General features: G+C 37.9%; 1 protein-coding gene across 4 annotated transcripts in view; it reads left to right on the top strand.

Annotated features, from left to right (window-relative positions):
* Positions 1-22,723, top strand: part of TBL1XR1 (transducin (beta)-like 1 X-linked receptor 1) — a 178,942-nt gene that overhangs the window by 48,313 nt on the left and 107,906 nt on the right. The window contains exon 2 of one of the 4 annotated variants that reach the window (XM_010845691.1): positions 856-945. The exons of 1 other annotated variant lie outside the window; for it this stretch is intronic. The gene's annotated coding sequence lies outside the window, so the exon portion shown is untranslated. Of the gene's footprint in view, positions 1-30; positions 946-22,723 lie in introns of those variants that run through there. 2 more of the 4 variants (XM_010845693.1, XM_010845690.1) reach the window with 2 other exon arrangements.

Here is a 22,723-nt window from a genome sequence, read left to right as displayed (position 1 = left end):
CACACACATTTTTCTTCTCTCTGTTCATCTTGCTCCTCTTTTATTCTGTTAAGTTTTTCTCAGATGTTTGGGGAATCGTGGCTGATACTGGCAGGTGAAGTGTGTCTGCCTCAGTAAGTAGTTCTTTCTCCACCAGGCCTTTGTGTTGAGTGGTAGTTTTGGTGATAGATTCTTAGATGTGGACCAGCAGACCAGCCCTCCGAGAGAGAGTGGCTGAGGAGTGGGTAAGGTAGTGTGCCTCTCGCCTGCATAACTGTGGAGTCTTTAAGTAATGCAGCGGAGTAGTACTTTTTTAGATTTCACTCAGATAGTATTCAGATTGCTCCATTGCCCCTCTTTTCTTTGCCTTTTCCCTTTTTCCCCTTTTATTTCCCTCTTAGTGTTGGAAGCTTGATGGTCCTTCCATCTTTCTGCTCTGCTTTTCCCTCAGATCTGGCTACTCTCATAAGAAGCCTGACCCAGGCAGAAATGCCTTCTTTATGGAGATCAGCTCCCTGGCTCTATCTTAAAGGCAGAAGCTGCCACCCCTTGCATCTCAGTTCACAAAGGGGGGGGAGGGGATCATCTGTCCAGAGTAGGGTAATGTAGCCCCCTGATGAAGTCCCCTAATTGTTTCCTCCTTCTGGGAGTTGTGATTAATTTGATTATAACTTAGAATTTCTCTCTCTCGTCCTGGAAAAGACTTTAGTGTCTGACATATGATTTCATCCTTTTTCCCTCTTTTATTCCAGTCTTGCCATTATAATTTCTATATACCCAGAATTCTTTAAAATTTATGATTGTCCAGTGATGTCTTTTCTTGATCTGCAACGGTGTTATCATTTAAAGATAATTATTTTTTTCCTGTCATTTCAGGGGGACCTTGGGCTGGAGAAGAGAGAGAGACATCTATTTCAGTCCACTGCCTCCGACTGTAATTGGCCAATTTGTGACTAATTTTTAAAGGTAGAGAAGTCTTTAAAAAAAAAAGTGTTAGTTGCTCAGTCCTGTCTGACTCTTTTGCGACTCCATAGACTGTAGCCCACCATGTTCCTCTGTCCGTGGGATTTCCCAGGCAAGAATACTGGAGTGGGTTGCCATTTCCTTCTCCAGGGGGTCTTCTGATGTTGTTAAACACATTCTTAAACAGCATCTCTCTCTCAGTGTTCCTTAGAAGATTTACTAAATCATCCGGCCCTGGCCCCCTGTAGTAAAGAATATTTAATTTTCCATCTAAGTTGTAATGCTCATTGCTATTCTGTTGTAGAAGAAAACATGCATAACCATAGTGACCCTGCTGGCCATCACCTTCTGAATGCCCCTCCCACCCTTTTTTAGTATATAGGGTTATACATGTGAGTAAAGTCGTCTTTTTTTTTTTTTAATTGTAAAGTCTTTATTGAATTTGTTAGGATATGGTTTTGGTTTTCTGGTGGTTAGGCATGTGGGTCTTAGCTCCCCAACCAGGGGCTGAACCTGCATCCTCTGCATTGGAAGGCAAAGTCTTAACATTGGACTACTAGGGAATATACATATTGTTTAAAGAGACAGTGTATATTGGAGAATATCCAGTCACTCATGAAGATGGTCAGGAAAATTATAAAATTGTGTTGATATCTCTAGTGAAGCACAGCAAAAAGTAAGGAAGTGTTTTTGAAAATGATTTAGTAAAAACCTGGGGGAAAGGAATAAGAATAGCTAGAACATTTTTGTTCTTTGAGTCTTGTATGGGTGTTCAGTGTAGTTTTAGCATATACTCTGCTGGAGGGGGAAAAATATGATACTTATGTCCCAAATACTACTTTTCACTTAACACTTTGTAAACCCCATCCCATCCCCCTCCTCCTCTTTGGTAGTGTCTTTGAGATTTTATTGCCCAAATGTTTTTAACATCAGACTTCTGATGAAAATTTGAGATGTGTCAGTGCATACAACTGTAATAATGACAATGAGTATAGTCATTCTGACATGGCTTTCAGAATCTTTTGGTCTGTGGTCCACAGTGAGACATACATTTAACATTGCTGCTTTGTATAGTGTGTAACCCTGGAATCAGAGTTTTGTCAAAGTGTTTGCCTTTGATGTGATACACTCATATTATCTATTTCATTAACAAAAAGAGTATGACCCATTAACTTTATTTTATGATCTAATAATTGGTTATAACCTGCAGTTTGAAAAACTTTCTGGTTTAAATCCTGGTCTCTGGGAAAAGTGGGAAGATGGAGGGGTTTGGATTCTGAGAGACTGAGGGAATTTTAGCTTAATAGTTTTGGGTAATTTCCTTTGAGTCTGTTTTTGCAGCTGTAACTGGAAATAATAATATTTTGTTACCTTGATTGTGAGAATTGGAAATAAATGAAAAGTGCCTAGCAGTGCTAGGAATGATGTAGATATTTAATAATTGTAAGGTTTATTATTATCTTGGTTATTTTTATTACATGCCATCTGTCCTATTAAGTAGGCATTGAGATTCAAACGTTCTTGCTTTTAGGGAAGTAGATAACATTTTATTAATACAGAGGCGTAACTGTCCTACAGGATGAAAAGGATGTTACTGGAGCGTATTAGAGGTATAGTAACTTAAAGGAAGTCCGCATTGGGAAATTACAGGTGTGCCCTCTCTTTCCCCAAGGAACAGGGTCTCTCAAATTAGCTCCAGTTAAATTTGATACATAAAAGAGGAAAGGAAAAACAAGAATCATTTTAAAGCTGCAAAGCCAAGCATTTCAGAAAGTTGCAATTGTGCTTTGACCATAACGAATTGTTTCCACTTTCTCACTTCATGAATAATTGGACATCTTGAAGAATATGACAGTCGTAGGGACTAAATTCTCATGTTTCCCTTCAATAGCAGCAACACAGGGCCTCCAAGTCCAGTATTCTACCTTTATAGCTCAGTTTTGTCTCCCACTAGATACCAGCTTTTCCTCTACTGTTTTTCCTCTACTGTTCTTTATGATTTCTGCTGCAGTGTGATTTCTGCTGACCCTATGTCACACTCTTGATTTCTTGACTTCTGGCTATTTTAGTTGTAAGCAACAGAAATTGAAGCAAAGAAAGAGAAATGATATGTGGTGGTTGAATGAAGCAAAAAAAAACACCCTGAAGAGCAAGAGATCTGGGTCATAGGAATCAATGAGCTGGTTTGGCAGAAGTTGCTAATCTGCAGTTATTTTCCTATATAGTTTTTCTCTCTTCACATTCAGATACCTAGAAGAGAATCTGATTTGCCTAGCTTTGATTGTTTACATTCTTTGGCCAGGGGAGGACAAGATATGCTGAATGAAAATCCAACCAGGACTCGGAGCAGTAGAAGCTGTATTGTGTTTTTAAAGCAAAATTAGATGTTGTTCCAGAAGGAGACTGTATGCTTACAGCCAAAAACAACAGATGTCCAGTACTGTGTGTGTGTGTGTGTTTGCGGAGGGGTGTATATATATATTTTTCAAACTCTAGAGAGAAGATGTGTCTGGTTCTTAATCATTATCCTGCATAGAGTATGTATACTGGGCATGCTGTGTGGTTTAAAAAAGTGAACAGAATTCTGGGGAAATATGTGACTCAACCTTAGGGTATTTTGAAACTATGTGATATGAGAGGAGAGATAATAAGCAAATATAATGTCATTCCCAGGATTTCACATTCATTTATTTTAATATGCCACATTATATGACCATATTTACCTTTTATAAAGTTTACTCTGGAGGCATTGTAAAGGTTGGAGTGAGGGTGAAGGTCTGTTTAAAAAGATAGAGGCAGTGAGAAAGTTGAAATGCACATTTATTAGGCCCTCTGATCTGATTTAATTTTCTACCATTTTTCCCTTACTTAACCACCATCGAACCACACTTTTGCTTACATCCAGCTTGTTCTCATCCCAGAGTCTATGTACTTTATTGGAATTCTCCCACCCTTAGTTAGCATTTGCTTGGATTTAACTCATATTTCCCTCCACACACACCCCCGCCCGCCGCCTTCCCAGCTGTAGTCTCTAATCTCAGTGCCTCTTATGGCATTTCACTATCAGATCATTCTGTTTTATTTTTTTCATCACAGTTATTACGTTTGTTATTTTTTCTGTTTTTAACCTGTTCCCCTAATACTGGCGGTCAGTCAGGGTTTGATTGCTAAAGAAGACTCAAGGGACCGAAATGATGGTGCTGATTAGTCTGTGGTTTATTGCTGTAAAAGGGTGTAGCACAGCACCTGCACTGGGGTAGGGTTGTGCTTTACAGCCACAGCTTGCCTCACAGCAGTGGACCTGAAGAGGCTGAGCGTGAACTGCAGTGGGCCTGCCTCTGTAGATCATACTAGATATGCTTTTTCTCAGGTCAGGATCAGTGCGTGTGCACGAAGCACCCTGGAACTAGGGAACCGACAGTGGAGTCTCAGCTGGGACTTCTCATATCCTGTTGGCAACAAAGGCATATTTGTGCTATGTAACCAGCCCCAGTGGCAGAGTTCTCTGGAGGTCTTACCAAAACCAGGTGCAAACCATCAATCACACTGTTAACAATGAACAATAAACATTGCTGGTACAAACAATTCAAAGCTTACTGTACCCATAGTTTCAAATCAACCTTACTAATAATCAGTATGTTTGTTTTTTGTGTGTATTTTTTTTTAATTGGAGGATAATTGCTTTACAATGTTGTGTTGTGTTGATTTCTGCCATACAACAATGTGAATCAGCCACAAGTATACATATTTATATGTTCCCTCCCTCTTAAACCTCCCTCCTACCTGCCCAGTCCCATCAGGTTGAGCTCCCTGCATCATATGGCAACTTCCCACCACTAGCTATCTGTTTTACATATGGTAATGAATATGTTTCAGTGCTGCTTTCTCAGTTTGTCCCACCCTCTCCTGACCCCTCTGTGCCCATAAGTCTGTTCTCTATGTCTGCGTCTCTGTGTTTTGTGCTCTGACCAGGCATGGCTGCCATATAAGAAACTTATTTTAGGAATATACTGTGGCTGAAATTAACCCTCAGAATGCTTTCTGCTTTTATGTTTCCTTCTTTCTCTTCCACTGGAATATAAAGGCCTCTACAGCAGGGATTTATATTGAAAGTTGTCAATGATTTCCTTAAAGTGTTTAAGATTTGACAGTGGATATTCGGAATGACCAAAGGTACCTTTTCCATTTAGGTTTTTTCTTTTTTCCTTCTTCTGAGTTTGGGACCTTAGTGTCTTGGGAAGGACCAGGCACTTCATGCAGTACTGAGGGCTGGAAGCAGTGATTAATGAGAAGGAATGGGTATAAAAGTGAGTGTGATTCTCTTCCCCTTCTTCTTCCTTAATCATGAAGGGTCTTTGTGTCTAGGCAAATAAAATAGTTTCCTTTTTTGTTTGTTGTCATGTGTCCTAGACACAAAAAAATCGAACCGTCTCCTGTAAAAAGGTTCCCAGGTGGCGCTCGTGGTAAAGAACGCGCCTGCCAATGCAGGAGACACAAGAGATGTGGGTTCGATCCCTGGGTAGAGAAGATCCCCGGGAGGAGGGCGTGGCAACCCATTTCAGTATTCTTTTCTTGCCTAGAGAATCCCATGGACAGAGGAGCCTGGCAGGCTACAGTCCACAGTGTCACAAAGTGTCAGACATGACTGAAGTGACTTAGCACACACTGTAAAAAGAATTACAGTATTTTTACATGCAGAGGAGGCAATAATAAATGCCGCCCCCCCCTTTTTTTGTGCCTTTTATTCACCAGACATTGTGCTAAAGTTTGTTGTTATTTGATTTTTATTTTTAAATGCATTCTCTCTAACCCTTATGAGAATACTACAAGGTGTAGGTGGTAATATCCTGATTTTAAACAAGTAGGAGCTGAGGCTCAGAAGTGCCGTGCTCAGACTTGTTCTTAGTAATGACCAGGCAGAGCTAGATTTGGATCTAGATCTCTGGGGCTCCCAAACCAGAGTTCTTATTGTACAAGGCAGTAGAAGTAGAAGATAGCAAGAACATTTTAGTGGATGCTCACGACCATAACGTTTTATGTGGTGTGAATATAAAAAAATTCAATGTTCTGCCCTTTACAGTTTGCTGATTCCTTATTAAACATAGCTTCTGGAGCTCTGTCTAGTCTCTTTCTTTCTGTTTCCTTTCTACTTAAGTATTTAGAACTGTCTCATCTCTCTCATTTGGATTCATGTCAAAAAGATAATGTTGAGATTGAACATCCCTATTTTGCTAAATAAATTCTGTTTGTTCTCAGAAACATACTTTCCTATTGCTATTGTATTGCAGACCTCACAATAATCTGCAGTAATTTAACTAATTTCACAGTATATCTAAATCCCAAATATTGTGGCCTTTTCCTTTTAAAACATTTCTAGATAGTCTTTCTCTGAGAAGTGATGAGCAATTATTTTAATCTAGGCTCTGATAATCTCTTTATGGGTTCCTATTTTTGCTTCTCTTTCAGGTAACCATTTTTTAGTGTCATCATTTTGAAGATTTAAACATTTTACATGGCTCAAGGTTTAAATTTTGCCAAAGTATATACATGGAAAAATCTTCCTGCAACTACTTGGTTCCCCTCCTTGGAGGAACCAGTGTTCTCATTTTCTTATATGTCCTTCCAGAGATGATGTTATATACAAATAATAATATACTTTCTCTCAACTTTTTCCCTCTAAAATATTGTATATTAGTACACTGTTTTACCTTTTTTCCCTCCTTCCTCTTTTTGGCCCCAGCCTATGGAAAGGTGAATGTCATCTTGACTTATAGTATCAATTCATTTTTTTCATACTTCATATAAATCATACAGTAAGTGTCCTTATTTATAGCTTGTTCAGCATTATATCTGAGTTTTATCCAGGTTTCATCAGAAGTTCTTGGTGAACTCTTAATTACATTTCTCTTACAGGACATGTCTTTTCATGTTTCAAACTTTAAATTTTTAGGAGCATCCTTTCATGTTTCAGGCTTTAAAATTTTTGTTTTCTGTAAGCTGTTTGTTTCCTACATTCTGAATGGAGGGTCATTTCCTTAAAGATCTTTTTATATATGAAGGAAGTTAATTTTTTATCTGGGAAATGTAACTTTTTTTCAGTTAATCATACCTTTTAATTTTGCATAGGATGGTTTTGGCATGTAGATTTTTTTTAAATTACATAACCTAATTAATTTTTATGGCCATTAAACATTTCCCTCCATAATACTCCTTACTTGTTTTCCTCAGTAAATCTACTTACTGTCTTCCGAACATCACAGAACTTTTATTAAGCCACACCTTAATGTCAATAAAAATGAAAGTACCATAAGGAAATGAAAAGTGATAGCTCTGAAAGTGATATTTGAGTCAGATGTAAATGGAGTTACAGAAGAAAAGAATGTTGCCACCATTCTAGAGACTCTGGATTTGCAGTGAGAGGAGCTTAATGAAGGCAGACTTATGAATAAATGAGGGAAAGTGGTTGTGCTGAAAAGGGCGATGTCCAGAGGAAGTGATGCTGGCAGAATCATCACACTAATGGGACTCTTTTAACATTGAAAGTGCAGGGGATAAAATGTTAGAAGCTGGTCCCAATTTAGACAAGGGTATGGCAGTTTCCCAAGATGTATAAAATGTAAAAGATGCTCTCCCTCTGTATTGTAAGTTATACCATTAGAGGAGACAAGTGCTATTCAAACTACTGGATAAGTTTATTTATAGGCAAATAAAGCACTTTGGTTCACAGTTGTTCTCATTTTTTGAATTAGAATGTACTGAGTATTAGTTCTCCTATATTTTATCCTCTTATATAACTGACAGTTTTAAAAGGTCATCCAACAGTTCCCCCAGATTAAGGTTAGTTAGCTTGATTTCATCTAACAGTCATTTTTGTGGTCCCACACTACTGGACAAAGTGAGGACTGCCTGCGTGTGTTTAAACAGCCCTTCCTCTCCCTCTGTATGTATCTGCTCGGTTGTGTCCAACTCTTTGCAACCCTATGGACTGTAGCCCGCCAGGCTCCTCTGTCCATGAGATTCTCCAGGCAAGAATACTGGAGCAGGTTGCCATTTCCTACTCCAGGAGATCTCTTTCCAACCCAGGAATTGAACCGGAGTCTTCCTGCATTGCAGGTGCATTCTTTGCCACTGCACCATCTGGGAAAGCCTTCCTGTCCCTCCAAAACTCCTTAAATTGACCTGATAAGTTTCAGAAAGTGATCCCTTTGTTGTTCTGATCTTGAAGTTCATCATAGATAGGATTCTAAATATGGTATGCTTTTCTTGTATTTAGGACTTGAGTTGCTGGAACTGCTTTGGATCTCATTTCTTCTCTAAATTGCTAGTGTAGATACTAATAGTCTTACACACTTATTTGAAGAAGAATATGTGAGATCATGAAAGACAGTGCTTTTGTGTATTTCTTAAGCACCTGCTGTTTACTAGGTTCTGTGTTAGGCATTGGGGTATGAATAACACTTGGGTCCCCTTTTTCTCTTGAAGGAGCTCATAGTCTGCTAAAGTTGGGTAAACAGATGAAAGATAATACATTGGAGTTATGTAAAAATATAGAATTATAACTCATGCTGAAAATTCAGATAACAGAACATAAAAGTGTTGCTAAATTCTTTGCTATGTTCTGTGATGTTCTCTGATGTTGGAGATACCATAGGAATGATTCTTGTTTTCAAGGTAATTGGTGGGAACTTCCTTTGTAGTTCAGTCAGTTAAGAATCTGCCTGCAATACAGGATACAGCTTCAATTCCTGGGTCGGGAAGATCCCCTGGAGAAGGAAATGGCAGCCCACTCCAGTGTTCTTGCCTGGAGAACCCCATGGACAGAGGAGCCCGGCAGGCTACAGACAGACCATGGGGCCTCAAGAGTTGGGCACGACTTAGCGACTAAACCACCATGTATACAAGCAGAGTTTGTTTATATAGGTCAGGTGCCATAAAAGATACTTTTAATATAAACAATATAACATAATTGAACTTGGACAGCAGGTATATACAGATTTTAATCTGTCTTTGGCAGATTTCATGTTGAAAGCATATAGTCTGATTTTGGATTGTGAATATATTTTATGAATACATTTTATGAGCAGAGTAGGTTAATTGACCAACTCAAGGGTTATATTGTTAAGTTTCTGTTGAAGCTAGGTTTTGAGACTCTGGTCCAGTGTTCTTACTCCTAATCTTGTGCCTAAATTGTTAAGTATTATAATTTAGCATTATGTACAGTCATTTGAAAAAGATTTGGTTTTCAATTCATGTCTCTATAAAAGCTTACATACTATGTCTTCCTCTTTTCCAAAGATTAAATGAAAAATATTGATTCTGATTATTTACTGAACATGTTTTTATTCAGTATTTTTGGAGAGCCTGTGCTGAGAACTCTTGAAGAGCTGTTGGCTACCATGAAATTTAGTTTAATAGATGGTATAAGTCTTGAATATAAATAGCTAGACAAATAATACTAATTATTTGTCTAAAGCTAAAACTAAATAAAGCTGATAATCGTTATTTTATGGGTATTACAAGAAAGGGCTTGGATTCAAAGGAGTAAGCAATTATTTCCCATCAGGAGAATCAAAGACTTCATGGATGCAGAATAGCTGAGCAAAGGCTTGAAAGATACTTCATGGGCATGTTAATGGAAGCATGTACTGATTGTTTGGTAAAAGATGTTTGACAAATGATCATTGGATCATAAACATTACCAATTTTTGTTCTCAGCAGAATATTGTTAATATGATTCAGGATCATGTAGTAGGCCTCTGACAGCATCAGCATCTTTTGATAACTTGTAAGAAATGCAAATCCCTGGTCTTGTCCCAGGCCTAGCAGTTGAATCATGAAGTTGGGGATGAGGAAGGGGGATACCCAGCAATCTTGGCTTTATGAGTATTTTCTTGTTTTGAGAGAACCAAGCATTTACTATTCATAATTTGTGGGGGAAAATGCAGTATCTGTATCAGCTTTATTGGGTAAAGCTTAAGTTCACTTGTTCAGTTGTGTCTGACTCTTTGCAACCCCATGGACTGCAGCACGCCAGGCTTCCCTGTCCATCACCAACTCCTGGAGCCTACTCAAACTCATTGTCCATCGTGTTGGTGATGCCATCCAACCATCTCATCCTGTCGTCCCCTTCTCCTCCTGCCTTCAGTCTTTTTCAGCATCAAGTCTTTTCCAGTGAGTCAGTTCTTTGCATCAGGTGGCCAAAGTATTGGAGCTTCAGGATCAGTCCTTCCAGTGAATATTCAGGACTGATTTCCTTTAGGATTGACTGGTTTGATCTCCTTGCAGTCCAAGAGACTCTCAAGAGTCTTCTCCAACACCACAGTTCAAAAGCATCAATTCTTTGGCGCTCAACTTTCTTTATAGTCCCACCTCTCACGTCCATACATGGCTACTGGAAAAACCATAGCTTTGACTAGACGGACCTTTTTTGGTGAAGTAATGTCTCTGCTTTTTAGTATCCTGTCTAAGTTGGTCATAGCTTCTCATCCAAGGAACAAGCGGCTTTTAATTTCATGGCTACAGTCACCGTCTGTAGTGATTTTGGAGCCCAAAGAAATGGTCTCTCACTGTTTCCATTGTTCCCCATCTATTTTCCATGAAGTGATGGGACCAGATGCCATGATCTTCATTTTCTGAATGTTGATTTTTAAGCCAACTTTTTCACTCTCCTCTTTCACTTTCCTCAAGAGGCTCTTTAGTTCTTCTTTAGTTCTTTTTTGCTTTCTGCCATAAGGGTGGTGTTGCATCTCTGAGGTTATTGATATTTCTCATGGCAGTCTTGATTCCAGCTTGTGCTTCATCGAGCCCAGCATTTTGCATGATGTATTTTGCATATACTTTTTGGTAAATAAATGGTCTTCCTCTAGAAGCTATTATTTTTAATCACCCATACTAAACTTTGATTACAAGTCATTGCTCTCCAACTTAACTATTTGATTATAAAATCTCTTGTCAGTGTAAGGGATAATGTCTTTTTTTAATCTTAAAAATTTGAAAATCTAGTAACTGAAGAATTTAGTGAATTTTTTAAATTGTCAGGAATAAGTATAAAGACACTTGCAAATGGGTCATTGTAGTCATTGGTAAGTACCATATAGAAAGGAAACATATCTTGGTAAAGTTTTTTATTTTTATGAAATCTTTTAATGACACATCAATTTTATACTAAGAATCTTTTTGAAATTTTTGTTTTTAAAAAAATTTTCTAATCATTATTTCAAATGAAATGCTAATAATTGAGGAAATGCCAGAATTTTTCACAGTGACTGCATTTTATATTCACACCAGCAGTGTGTGAGGTTTACTGCTTATACACATCCTTGATAACCATTATTACTGGGGCTTTTGTTGTTGATAACCTTATTATAATTTTTTTTTAAATTGTGTTTCTTTGAAGCAAAAAAGTTTCAAATTTTCTTGATGGCAGTTAACTTTCTTTCCTTTTGTTACTTCTGCTTTAAGTATAATCTCTAAGAAACCATTGCTTAAATCTAATGTCACTCCGGTCTCTGATCGATTTTAAACTGATTTTTATGTGATAGGAAGTAGGGTTTTAGCCTCATTCTTTTGCATGTGGATATTCAGTTGTCTCAGCATCCATTTGTTACAATGACAGATTTTTGTGAATTTAAAAAAAAAAAATTATTTTATATTGGAGTATTGTTGACTAACAGTGTTGTGTTCATTTCAATTATACATATACATGTACCTATAGTTTCAGCTCTAGCATCATTCCTTCCAAAGAAATCCCAGGGCTGATCTCCTTCAGAATGGACTGGTTGGATCTCCTTGCAGTCCAAGGGATTCTCAAGAGTCTTCTCCAACACCACAGTTCAAAAGCATCAATTCTTCAGCACTCAGCCTTCTTCACAGTCCAACTCTCACATCCATACATGACCACAGGAAAAACCATAGCCTTGACTAGACGGATCTTTGTTGGCAAAATAGTCTCTGGTTTTCAATATACTATCTAGGTTGGTCATAACTTTCCTTCCAAGAAGTAAGCGTCTTTTAATTTCATGGCTGCAGTCACCATCTGAAGTGATTTTGGAGCCCAGAAAAATAAAGTCTGACACTGTTTCCACTGTTTCCCCATCTATTTGCCATGAAGTGATGGGACCGGATGCCATGATCTTCGTTTTCTGAATGTTGAGCTTTAAGCCAACTTTTTCACTCTCCACTTTTACTTTCACTTTCATCAAGAGGCTTTTTAGTTCCTCTTCACTTTCTGCCGTAAGGGTGGTGTCATCTGCATATCTGAGATTTATTGATAATATCTGAGAAATATTGATATTTCTCCCAGCAATCTTGATTCCAGCTTGTGTTTCTTCCAGTCCAGCATTTCTCATGATGTAAAAACTGGGAATGTGATATAAAAATATGTGTGAGTTCTATAGATATCAATGCCACAGGTACTGCCAGTTCTGTTGTGGTTTGTTGCTTATTTTATAACAAACAGAAATGCTAAATTTCAGTTTTAGATTAGTAAAAAATAAATATGTACACTCCTCAAATCCACAGAACCACTGGACCTTAACCCCTGAATTCCTAATACAAGGATGCTTAATTTGTGATCTTATATACTTTAGTTCACTTCCATGACAGAGATTTCCAGTAGCACCAATGAAAAGACAGAGAATGTCAGAGTGGATCAAAAAACAAGACTCAACTGTATGTTGTCTATAAGAAACTTACTTTAAATATTAAGACACATATAGATTAAACCTAAATGGATGGAGAAAAATACACCATGAGAGCAATAATTAAAGGAAATCAAGAAGAGATATATTCATTTCAGACAAAGCAAACTTGGAAGCAAGGAGAGTTATCACAGATATAGAAAAGCATCATTTATGATAAAAAGTTTAATTCTGTAAGAAGACATAGAAATTTTGACATGTACATGCCTAATAACAGAGCATCAAGGTACGCGAAGCAAAGACTTAGAAGTGCAAGGAGATAACTGGAAACTTCAATATCCCTCTATTGGAAATAGATCCAGAAGGCAAAAAGTAAGTAAGCACATCAGTTCAGTTCAGTCACTTAGTCGTGTCCAACTCTTTGAGATCCAATGTACTGCAGGACACCACGCCTCCATGTCCATCACCACCTCCCAGAATTTACACAAACTCCTGTCCATTGAGCCAATGATGCCATCCAACTATCTCATCCTCTGTTGTCCCCTTCTCCTCCTGCATTCAATCTTTCCCAGCATCAGGGTCTTTTCAAATGAGTCAGTGCTTCACATTAGGTGGCCAAAGTATTGGAGTTTCAGCTTAAGCATCAGTCCTTTTAATAAATATTCAGGATTGATTTCCTTTAGGATTGACTGGTTAGATCTCCTTGCAGTCCAAGGGACTCTCAAGAGTCTTCTCCAACACCACAGTTCAAAAGCATCATTTCTTCAGTGCTCAGCTTCCTTTATAAATTAAGAAGATGGACCTAAGTTACTTTATAAATAACATCCATACATGACTACTGGAAAAAATCATACCCTTTAATGTCCCTGCTTTTGAATATGCTATCTAGGTTGGTCATAACTTTCCTTCCAAGGAGTAAGCATCTTTTAATTTCATGGCTGCAGTCACCATCTGTAGTGGTTTTGGAGCCCAGAAAAATAAAGTCTGACACTGTTTCCACTGTTTCCCCATCTATTTCCCATGAAGTGGTGGGACTAGATGCCATGATCTTCGTTTTCTGAATGTTGAGCTTTAAGCCAACTTTTTCATTCTCCACTTTCACTTTGATCAAGAGTGAGTCTGAGTGAACTCCGGGAGTTGGTGATGGACAGGGAGGCCTGGCGTGCTGCAATTCATGGGGTCACAAAGAGTCGGACACGACTGAATGACTGATCTGATCTGATCTGATTCTTTTTCAAATTTTTTTTCCCACTTAGGTTATTACAGAATATTGATTATTAATATTTTGTGAATTTTTATCTGTACTTCCTAGATCTTATTCGTGGTTTAAGAGATTGAGTTTTACTGACTGCTGTCATCCCGTTGTCTATTACTACTGACTGCTGTCATTCCTGTTGTCTAAAATAAGAACAAATTCACTAAGTATTGAAGAAAAACTGCTGTAAATAAAAGCACTGTGTTTCATCGTAGGAGTCATATTTTTAGAAGGACACAAACTGGAGCAGCTTTTGTAATTGTTACATCACAATTTTTTAAAATGGGAAATAGAACACTTGGGAATGAGACTGAGAGAAAGTCCTTCCAGTACCTAAGGTTTTCATTTAGAGCAGGTTAAAAGCTTGTTTTGTGTAGCTCTAGAGGCTTTTCATTTTCATGCATTGGAGAAGGAAATGGCAGCCCACTCCAGTGTTCTTGCCTGGAGAATCCCAGGGACGGGGGAGCCTGGTGGGCTGCCGTGTATGGGGTCGCACAGAGTCGGACACCACTGACGCCACTTAGCAGCAGTAGCAGCAGCAGAGGCCCTAAGTAGAAGTTACAGGTAGATGCATTTGAATGCTAGAGAGGAGAGAACTTTGTAACAGTTTGAGCTAATACTTTAGTAAAATGGGCACCCTCACATGAAAGCACTCACCATTGAAGGAACTCAAGCAGAGGTTGAGTTATTTTGTCCTTAAATTGACAGAATGGATTTCTGCGTGGAACAAAGGTTGTTGAAGAATTTCCATTTTTCTCTTCTACTTTGCTTTCATATTTATGAAGGGTTGTTCTTTTCAGGGTTCATCTGTTTCCACATTCCTGTCAAATAGCAAAATGAGAGAGTGAAAATAGATTATTGCCTTGAAGGATTTGGTTAGCCAACATTATGCATTATCCTGAAAACTGATCCCCTTTTTGAGCTAATTCTTTTCTTTTTTGGCTTAACTAAGCTTGTTGGAGAAAACAATGAACAGTGGGAACGAGACACTATAGCAAGAGGGAAAAGTTAGTGAGAACTGAAAATCAAAGCGTTAGTCCATCCCATTTGTCATAGTGGTGATTCACTGACTGTGGACTGAAGTTCGAAAGATTTCAGAAACCTGCAAACTGTGATAATGTAAATGGAATTTCATTGTTAAACTTCCAGGAAAGTCTAAAAGGTACCTTTCCTGATTGAGGAATTTATGCTGTTACTTTGTGAAGGATGCATTAGAAGAGAGTTCTCCTAAGGAGAAGGAGAACATGTACTAGTACCTGTTTGTACTTTTGTGATAGGTGTATTTAAATCATTTGTTGTAAGGTTTGAAAGAAACCTCTTAGTTATGTAAGCTGATTGATGCAAATATATTTAAATACCTGGCTTTTAGGCAGAATGATTTAAGGACCTTTTAGTGATAAGACTCAAACTGAAAATAAGAATTAAGAACATGAAAAAAGTAGGTGTCTTTATTTCTTTGAAGTGAGATTTTGGAGTGGCTTTTAAAATAGAAAAAACTGAACTTAGCCTGTTTCATGTTTTAAACATTTATCTTGTTTGCTCATTTTACAGGCTTTTATTTTAAAGACTGTGCCAAAATTCTCACTTTGAGAATAGCCTGGATTTTGGTTGGGAAAAATTGGCTTAAAATAAAAGCTTTCTTTCTGTGATGTTGGTATAGGTTTGCTTCAATGTGTAATTGGTACAAATCAATTAAAGTGAAGATTTTATGTAACTGTAGCTTTTTAAGACTTAAATTTAGAAGTTTTTATTAATGTGTGTATTTTTATGTTTAAGAAAGTGAAAATAATGTTTTGAGAAAGAGACTCACAGACTTTGAAAGCGAACATATGGTTGCCAGTGGGAAGGGATAGTTGAGGACTTTGGGAAGGTCATGTACACACTGCTATATTTAAAATGGATAACCAACAAAAACCTATATTATGGCACATGGAACTCTGCTCAGTGTTATGTGCCAGCCTGGATGGGAGGGGAGCTTGGGGAAGAATGGATACATGTATATGTATGGCTGAGTACCCTCACTGTTCACCTAAAACTATCACAATGTGGTTAATTGACTATATCCCAATAGAAAATTATTTGGATGTTAAAAAATTAAAGTAAAAATACTGTTTTTCATGTATATGAATTTTTTTCCTGAACCTACTTATACATTAAGAAAAGACTTTTCAAATATGAGTTTGAGCAAGCTCTGGGAGTTGGTGATGGACAGGAAAGCCTGATGTGCTGCAGTCTATGTGTGGGGTTGCAAAGAGTCAGACATGACTGAGCAACTGAACTGAACTGAATTAAAGTATACTGTCAAGATTTTCATTTCCTTTGCCTGCTTTTGAATGGCCCTCCTGAAGATTGTTACTGTTTACAGGTTTCTGTGACTCCACAAGTTAATAAAAAAGATTTCACTTTTTCTCACTTTATAGCTATAAGACATAAATGTGAAGTATGGGATAGTATGTGTAGGAAATATTGCACAACCTGATATTTTCCTATGGTTGACTTCTTGTAATGTTTAACAGCACTCTTAGCTTAATTTTTTCTTCCCTGGTGGCTCAGAGGGTAAAGCGTCTGCCTGCAGTGTGGCAGACCTGGGTTCAATCCCTGGGTTGGGAAGATCCCCTGGAGGAGGAAATGGCACCCCACTCCACTGCTGTTGCCTGGAGAATCCCATGGATGGAGGAGCCTGGTGGGCTACAGTCCATGGGGTCACAAAGAGTCCGACACGACTGAGCGACTTCACTTTCACTTTCACTTAGCTTAATTTATTAGAGAGGAATTCACTGTATTAAATAGTACCCTACACTCAAGTAGTGAAAGTGAAAGTGTTAAGTCACTCAGCCCTGTTCTACGCTTTGCCACCCCATGGACTGTAGCCCACCAGGCTCCTCTGTCCGGGGGATTCTCTAGGCAAGAATATTGGAGTGGGTTGCCATCCCCTTATCCAGGGGATCTACCCAACCCAGGGATTGAACCTGGATCTCCTGCATTGTGGCAAATTCTTTACCATCTGAGCCACCAGGGAAGAGTTAGCTGTATTGCAATTTAAGAAATGCTATTGGAATTGGAAGGTGAAGATGTGGATGCTAATTATTTGTTATTTGCAAAAGAGCTCGAAAAGATAGATACCTGACCACCAGTTTTTCCTGCACATATGTGATGATCTGTGCTTTGATTCAGGCTACTGCCACGTATTTAAAGAACCTGTTGCTCTTTGCAACAGCCTGTTTACCTCTGTTAGACCGGAGCCATTGATCCTAAAGCTCTGCTTTTCCTCAAACTTGACTGTAATAGCAATATGAAAGCTAGCCCCGCAAAATTGAATTTCCAACAGTGTGGCTTTACTATTGGTGGACTTGCAGTATTTTATGTTCTAACATTTCAGGTCAGAGGTCTTGACTTCTTCAAGTGCACAAGAGTTCAAATTATAGTATATAGAGCCAAATTTGACATCTGTGTTAGAGGCTGATCTCATGACAGTATTAAGGGCTTTTGATTAGCACTTAGCAGTTTCCAGGGAATATGTTGAACTTTTTGATGTTCTCTCCATTCTGTCATCTCACTTCTTATTTTACCCCTGCTTGGAGTGATGTTCTTAATAACAGTTCTAGATGCCTTGACACACAGGCTTATAGTGTTCACCACATGTGTTTTGTATAGCAGTTAATGTCTTCGTGTATCTTGTTTTAGAGGAGGGGGAAATATTTGAATTGTTGTATACCCTATATCACCTAATAGAATGTATTTTACTTAAGAGACAATATTTTGGAATAAATACATTTGACAGTAGTGCTCAGAAGCAGAATTTTGGTTAATTTGTCAACATTGTACAGATATATTTTAAATATGTCTTCTCTTAATAGAATAAAAGTTTGCTTATTAATGTTGCTGTAGTTTTTCCACATGCTTCATGGTTTTGACTTCACATTTATTAATTAGAATGCTGGAATTACCCCCATTTCTTCCATCTGTGGGATGGGGAACAAGGATGGTTCTTTTAATTGCTTCAAACCCTCCCTGTGTTTTTCTAGGTTTCTAGTAATCTGAAGTTCTTAATTAGTTGCAGCTTCCACCAATTTTATTTCTTTAGCAAGAAAAATCTAGTAAAATCTAAAAGTGTGTCCAACATGCACAGTGGTAGCCTCTGTCAAGGCATCTGCAGCTGCCAGTGTGCTCTGTACCACAACCAGGCTTGCCTTCCTTACACCTCACAGAAACAGTCTCCTCTCCCATGTGCCAAGCAGAGACTTGTGTTCAGAGCCAGAGATGAACGGTGCTCCATCGTCCTGTTAGACCACCAGATTTATGTTAATAATCAGATTAGACCCTTTCATCAGGGAGTTTAGAATTTAAAGAGAAAATTAATACATCAGTTGTGACTTTTCCTCTGCAGGAGGTAGGCTGTGAAAGGGAAGGAAGAGATGGACATATAGGAAGATTTCTCAGTGAAGGGCTTTGTTTTTAAATCTTTATTATGAAAAATGTCAAAACATGTAAGAGAAAATGCAGTGAATTTTGTGTTCCTGTTGCACAGTTCCCAGCATTTACCACCACATGGCCAGTCTTTTGCATCTGTATCAAGGGTCAGCAAAACTAAGGCCTGCTTTTTTGTAAACAAAGTTTTGTTGAAACACACTAAGCCCATTTGTTTATGTTGTTGTCTGTAGGCTGTCTTTGTGCTACAGTGACAGCACTGAGTAATTGTGACAGGGACCCGAAGGCCCCCCAAACCTAAAATACGAGTTATCTGGGCCTTACCAGAAAATATTGGAATATGCCCATTCATTCCTCTCTCAGTAATATCTTTTTTCACCTTTTCTGTAAATTTGAACTCTTGTATACCTTTCAAATAGATATACCAGCTTTGGACATTTTTGTACATTCTGTTTTATATTATTATTCATCGTCTCTTTTATCATTATTTTTTATTCTCATTATTCTTACTTTAGCTGAACCATTTGAGAATAAGAGTTGCACATCGTGATTTTTTATCTCTCAGTGCTTGTATGTATTTCTTAAGAACAAGTACATTCTCCTGTTACAGTAACCATAGTGCGATGGTCTAATTTAGGGGTATTGATATTGATACATACTGTTACTTAATGTGTTTCATGTTCAAATTTTGCTAATTGTTGAAATGATCTTTCTAACACTTGTTTACTCTGATACAGGATCTAGTCCAAGATCACACACTGACTAATCTTTAGTCTGGCCTCAGACTTTCTTTGTGTCTTACTATATTGACATTGACAGTTTTGAAGAATATTCCTCAGTTTGGGTTTGCTTCCTCAGAAACGGGTTCAGATTATGTTGACTGTGGTTTTAAAGAAAAGGATGAAATCCTTTAACAAGTAAAAGCTATCGGTTATAATTGAAAGAATTCTGGATCAAAAATTAAGAGTCTGAGTTCTAGTTACAAAGAAAGAATTGCTTATCTGTCATCTCAGCATAATTTCCACTCTGTATGTGTGTGTGGTGAGAAGGAAAACAAAAAAGAAATACGTTGTATTTAAAGAGCATATACTTTGGAGGTGGTGACATAGTTCTAAATAGCAGCTCTTGGTGGAGGAGCTACTGTAATTGTTTGAATGTAAGCATCTTAACATCTTAGGGCCGTTTGTAAAGGTGACAAATATATTCCTGCCTTTTCAAATTGTTCTGGGGATTAAATGAGATAACATATGTGGAGTAAAAAGTTGCTATATTGTGAGATACTGATTTAAATGCAGTAGATTTGGAAAAGAGGGAAATTAATATGAATTAGAGCTGTCAAAAAGAAACATTAAAGAAGATTACACTTGACCTGTGATCTGTAGAGAATCCATGAGAAATTTTTAAGGGTGAAGCAATATGGTAAGATTAGCGTGGGAAGTAAGATTAGAGTGAGAAGATTGCAAGAACTAATGATAAACCTTAGTCTTTTGAGTTTAAAGACCTGGATTATATTCCAGCTTCTGTTTTTGGGGCTTCCCTGGTGGCTCAGAGGTTAAAGCATCTGCCTGCAATGCGGGAGACCTGGGTTCGATCCCTGGGTCGGGAAGATCCCCTGGAGAAGGAAATGGTAACCCACTCCAGTATTCTTGCCTGGAAAATCCCATGGAGGGAGGAGCCTGTTGGGCTACAGGACTGAGTGACTTCACTTTCACTTTTCTGTCTTTGACTTGTTTAAATTGGGGTAGATCACTTCATCTGTCTGGGCTGTATTTTCCAGCACTGTAAAATGACTTCCAGTGTTCTTCCGAGAGGAGGAACATCACTGATAGGTAGGAATATTAAGGAAGGACTTTGAGCAGGAAGGAATAGAGCTGGATCTTGAAAAATGGATAGGCTCTGGATGGGACAAGAAGGAAAGTGGAAGCTGTTAGAATAAGCATACTAAATTAAAGAGGGCACCATTGAGAATAAACCTACTCTATCACAGAATAAGAAGGGATGCATGTTGGAAAGCAGTGAGAAACTGAGGTTGTCTGGTCTAGGCCCTGTAAGTAGGATGTTGGCATTTAGAGTTGTGGAGTAGGAAAATGGCCCTCTCAGTTATTTGAATGAAGTTTGGTGAGATATGCATTGGAATATAACTAGATTCACCTTATGCTGCATTTTGGAATGATGGTTTGTGGATTGTTTGCTTAGGGAGCCTAGGGTCTTTTTGTTGTAGAGGAGAGTCCTCAATCCTCTCCTTCCAGAAATTTGGTGTTAGAAATACCAAGACTTAATGGAAGGAAAGGGCAAGGACAAAACACTGCAAATAAAATGACCTGGAAGAAAATGCGAGAGGTTGAAATACAGGCCCAAGGAGATTTTTGGAATGTTCGTGCATGTCAGTTGATTTTGGAGCTTCTGTTGATGCTGCAGGAACAGTAAATGGTTTTGGAAGTAAACTAAAGTAATCCTCAAAGTTGGTAGCCAGTGCTGTCGCCTGAACTGAGAGGTAAACCAGCAGCACATCACGACGCAGTGCGTGAGATTGTCTATTTAGAGCAGATTTCAACAGTCCCGTCCTGTGGCAGGAGAAATGGTATACAAATAATTGTTCTTTGTAGATCTCTCTGCCTCAGGATTGATAACCTTTCACCCTCCACTCATTTCTGTTTATTTACCTACCTATAAATAAAATCAATGGGAGTCTTAATTATGTGTGAATCCAGTCATTCATTGGGAATAGAAGAGCCATGGGACCGTATTTGACCACAAGTTGTTGAAACAAATTCCAGGAACAAACTTAATTGGGCTGAGTGGGAATATTCTTGATCCATAAAACTGCTGTGGTTTCTTTATTTCAAAATCTGACTATCCAGGTTTTTCTGAGCTAATGATTTCAGTAAATCCTGTTTTCTGGAGTTTCTTTCTTGTATTTGCAGTCAGTGAACCTGAATGGTTACAGTGCTAAAACTAAGTATTTACTCTTGTTTTTAGAAACTGAGACAAGACAGTCCCCATATATTATAACGTACTCATAATTATTTGTTCTCTTCTTCTTTTACTAAAATATAAACTTAAGGGAATTTTCTTTACTGCTCTGTTTTTATCATTGGAAATGATCCTGGCTTACAGTAGGCACTCAACTCATGGTAATCAAATGAGTGAAGAAATTCGGTATTTCACAGCATAATGCATAATTAATCCCAGTAATAATTAATTATGAATTAAGCCCAATAAAAAGAGAAATCACAAATGGATTCTTCTAAAATTCCCCTAAAGTCTTTCTACTTACTCTGTTTCTCCTTCCCCCTTTGATTATGGGCTTTGCTTTGATCAGTGAAAGGGGAATATGACAAGTCATATTTTGATTTTGTCTAGCAGTCTGTTCATGACTTTGGAAAAAAATTCCATGACCAGGTTTTTAGGTTTAATTGGAAAGGACATTTAATTTCCTTTAATAAAAACCATCAAATTTATAAGTTATTCTGTACTAGCAGTTAAATTTTAAAACATTGGTAAATACTTAAAAATTTTCTACATAAAATTTATATTAAATCTTATTAAATTATCAAATTACCAGTGATGGGGGTGTACAAAAGACATGTGTATAGTTAATATTTGTTATTTACATGACGGGAATTTAATTTTCTGGCTTTGGATGACTTAGAAAATCAGAAATTTCAGTGCTTTAAAAAAAAATACCTTGGAAGTAAGAATTCATGGGGCTTCCCAGGTGGCTCAGTGGTGGAATCTGCTTGCCAGGTAGGAGATGGGGGTTTAATTCCTGGGTTGGGAAGATCCTCTGGAGAAGGAAATGACAACCTACTCCATTATTCTTGCCTGGGAAATCACATGGGCAGAGGAGCCTGGCAGGCTACAGTCCATGGGGTCACACAGAGTTGGACACAACTGAGTGACACAGCAACGACAATGAGGAATGCATATAATAAAGTGAAAAAAAGGTGGGGGGACTTCTTTAGTATCCCTATCCTCAGAGACAACAATGTTAAGAACTTGTGTTTTGATTCTTTTGATGGTTCCCATTATATATTTATGGGGAAATATTTTTCTTTTTTTTGTCTTTGTTTGTCTGTGAGCTTTGTATACCATTTATTGTCTTCAGCTTTTGAGTGAAATGTCCATGATAATGTCTTTGTGAAATATGTATTCTTTGAATTTATGCTTGGGAAGAGAAAATCATTGTAGATTGACATAAAGAAAACATGAGAAGGTAATGAATATGTGTCCATTTCAATTCTGACACTGTCTCCCTGGAGTTAGCATCATCTCACCAGTAAAGGGATCAGTCCAACAAGACTACCCCTATTTCAGATGCCAGACACAGGTCCTAGATTGTCGCTTCTGACCAACTGGCTATAAATTGGGGTTCCTGTGACTTGATAGTTTGGGCTGGATAATTTGCTAGAATGGCTCATAGAACTTAGGGAATCACTTATTTATGTTTACCAGTTTA

Source organism: Bison bison, unplaced genomic scaffold (assembly GCF_000754665.1).
Source record: "Bison bison bison isolate TAMUID 2011002044 unplaced genomic scaffold, Bison_UMD1.0 scf7180017864222, whole genome shotgun sequence".
Classification (NCBI taxonomy): domain Eukaryota; kingdom Metazoa; phylum Chordata; class Mammalia; order Artiodactyla; family Bovidae; genus Bison; species Bison bison.
The sequence above is the reverse complement of the archived record's forward strand: the minus strand, read 5'-3'. Positions and strand labels throughout refer to the sequence as shown.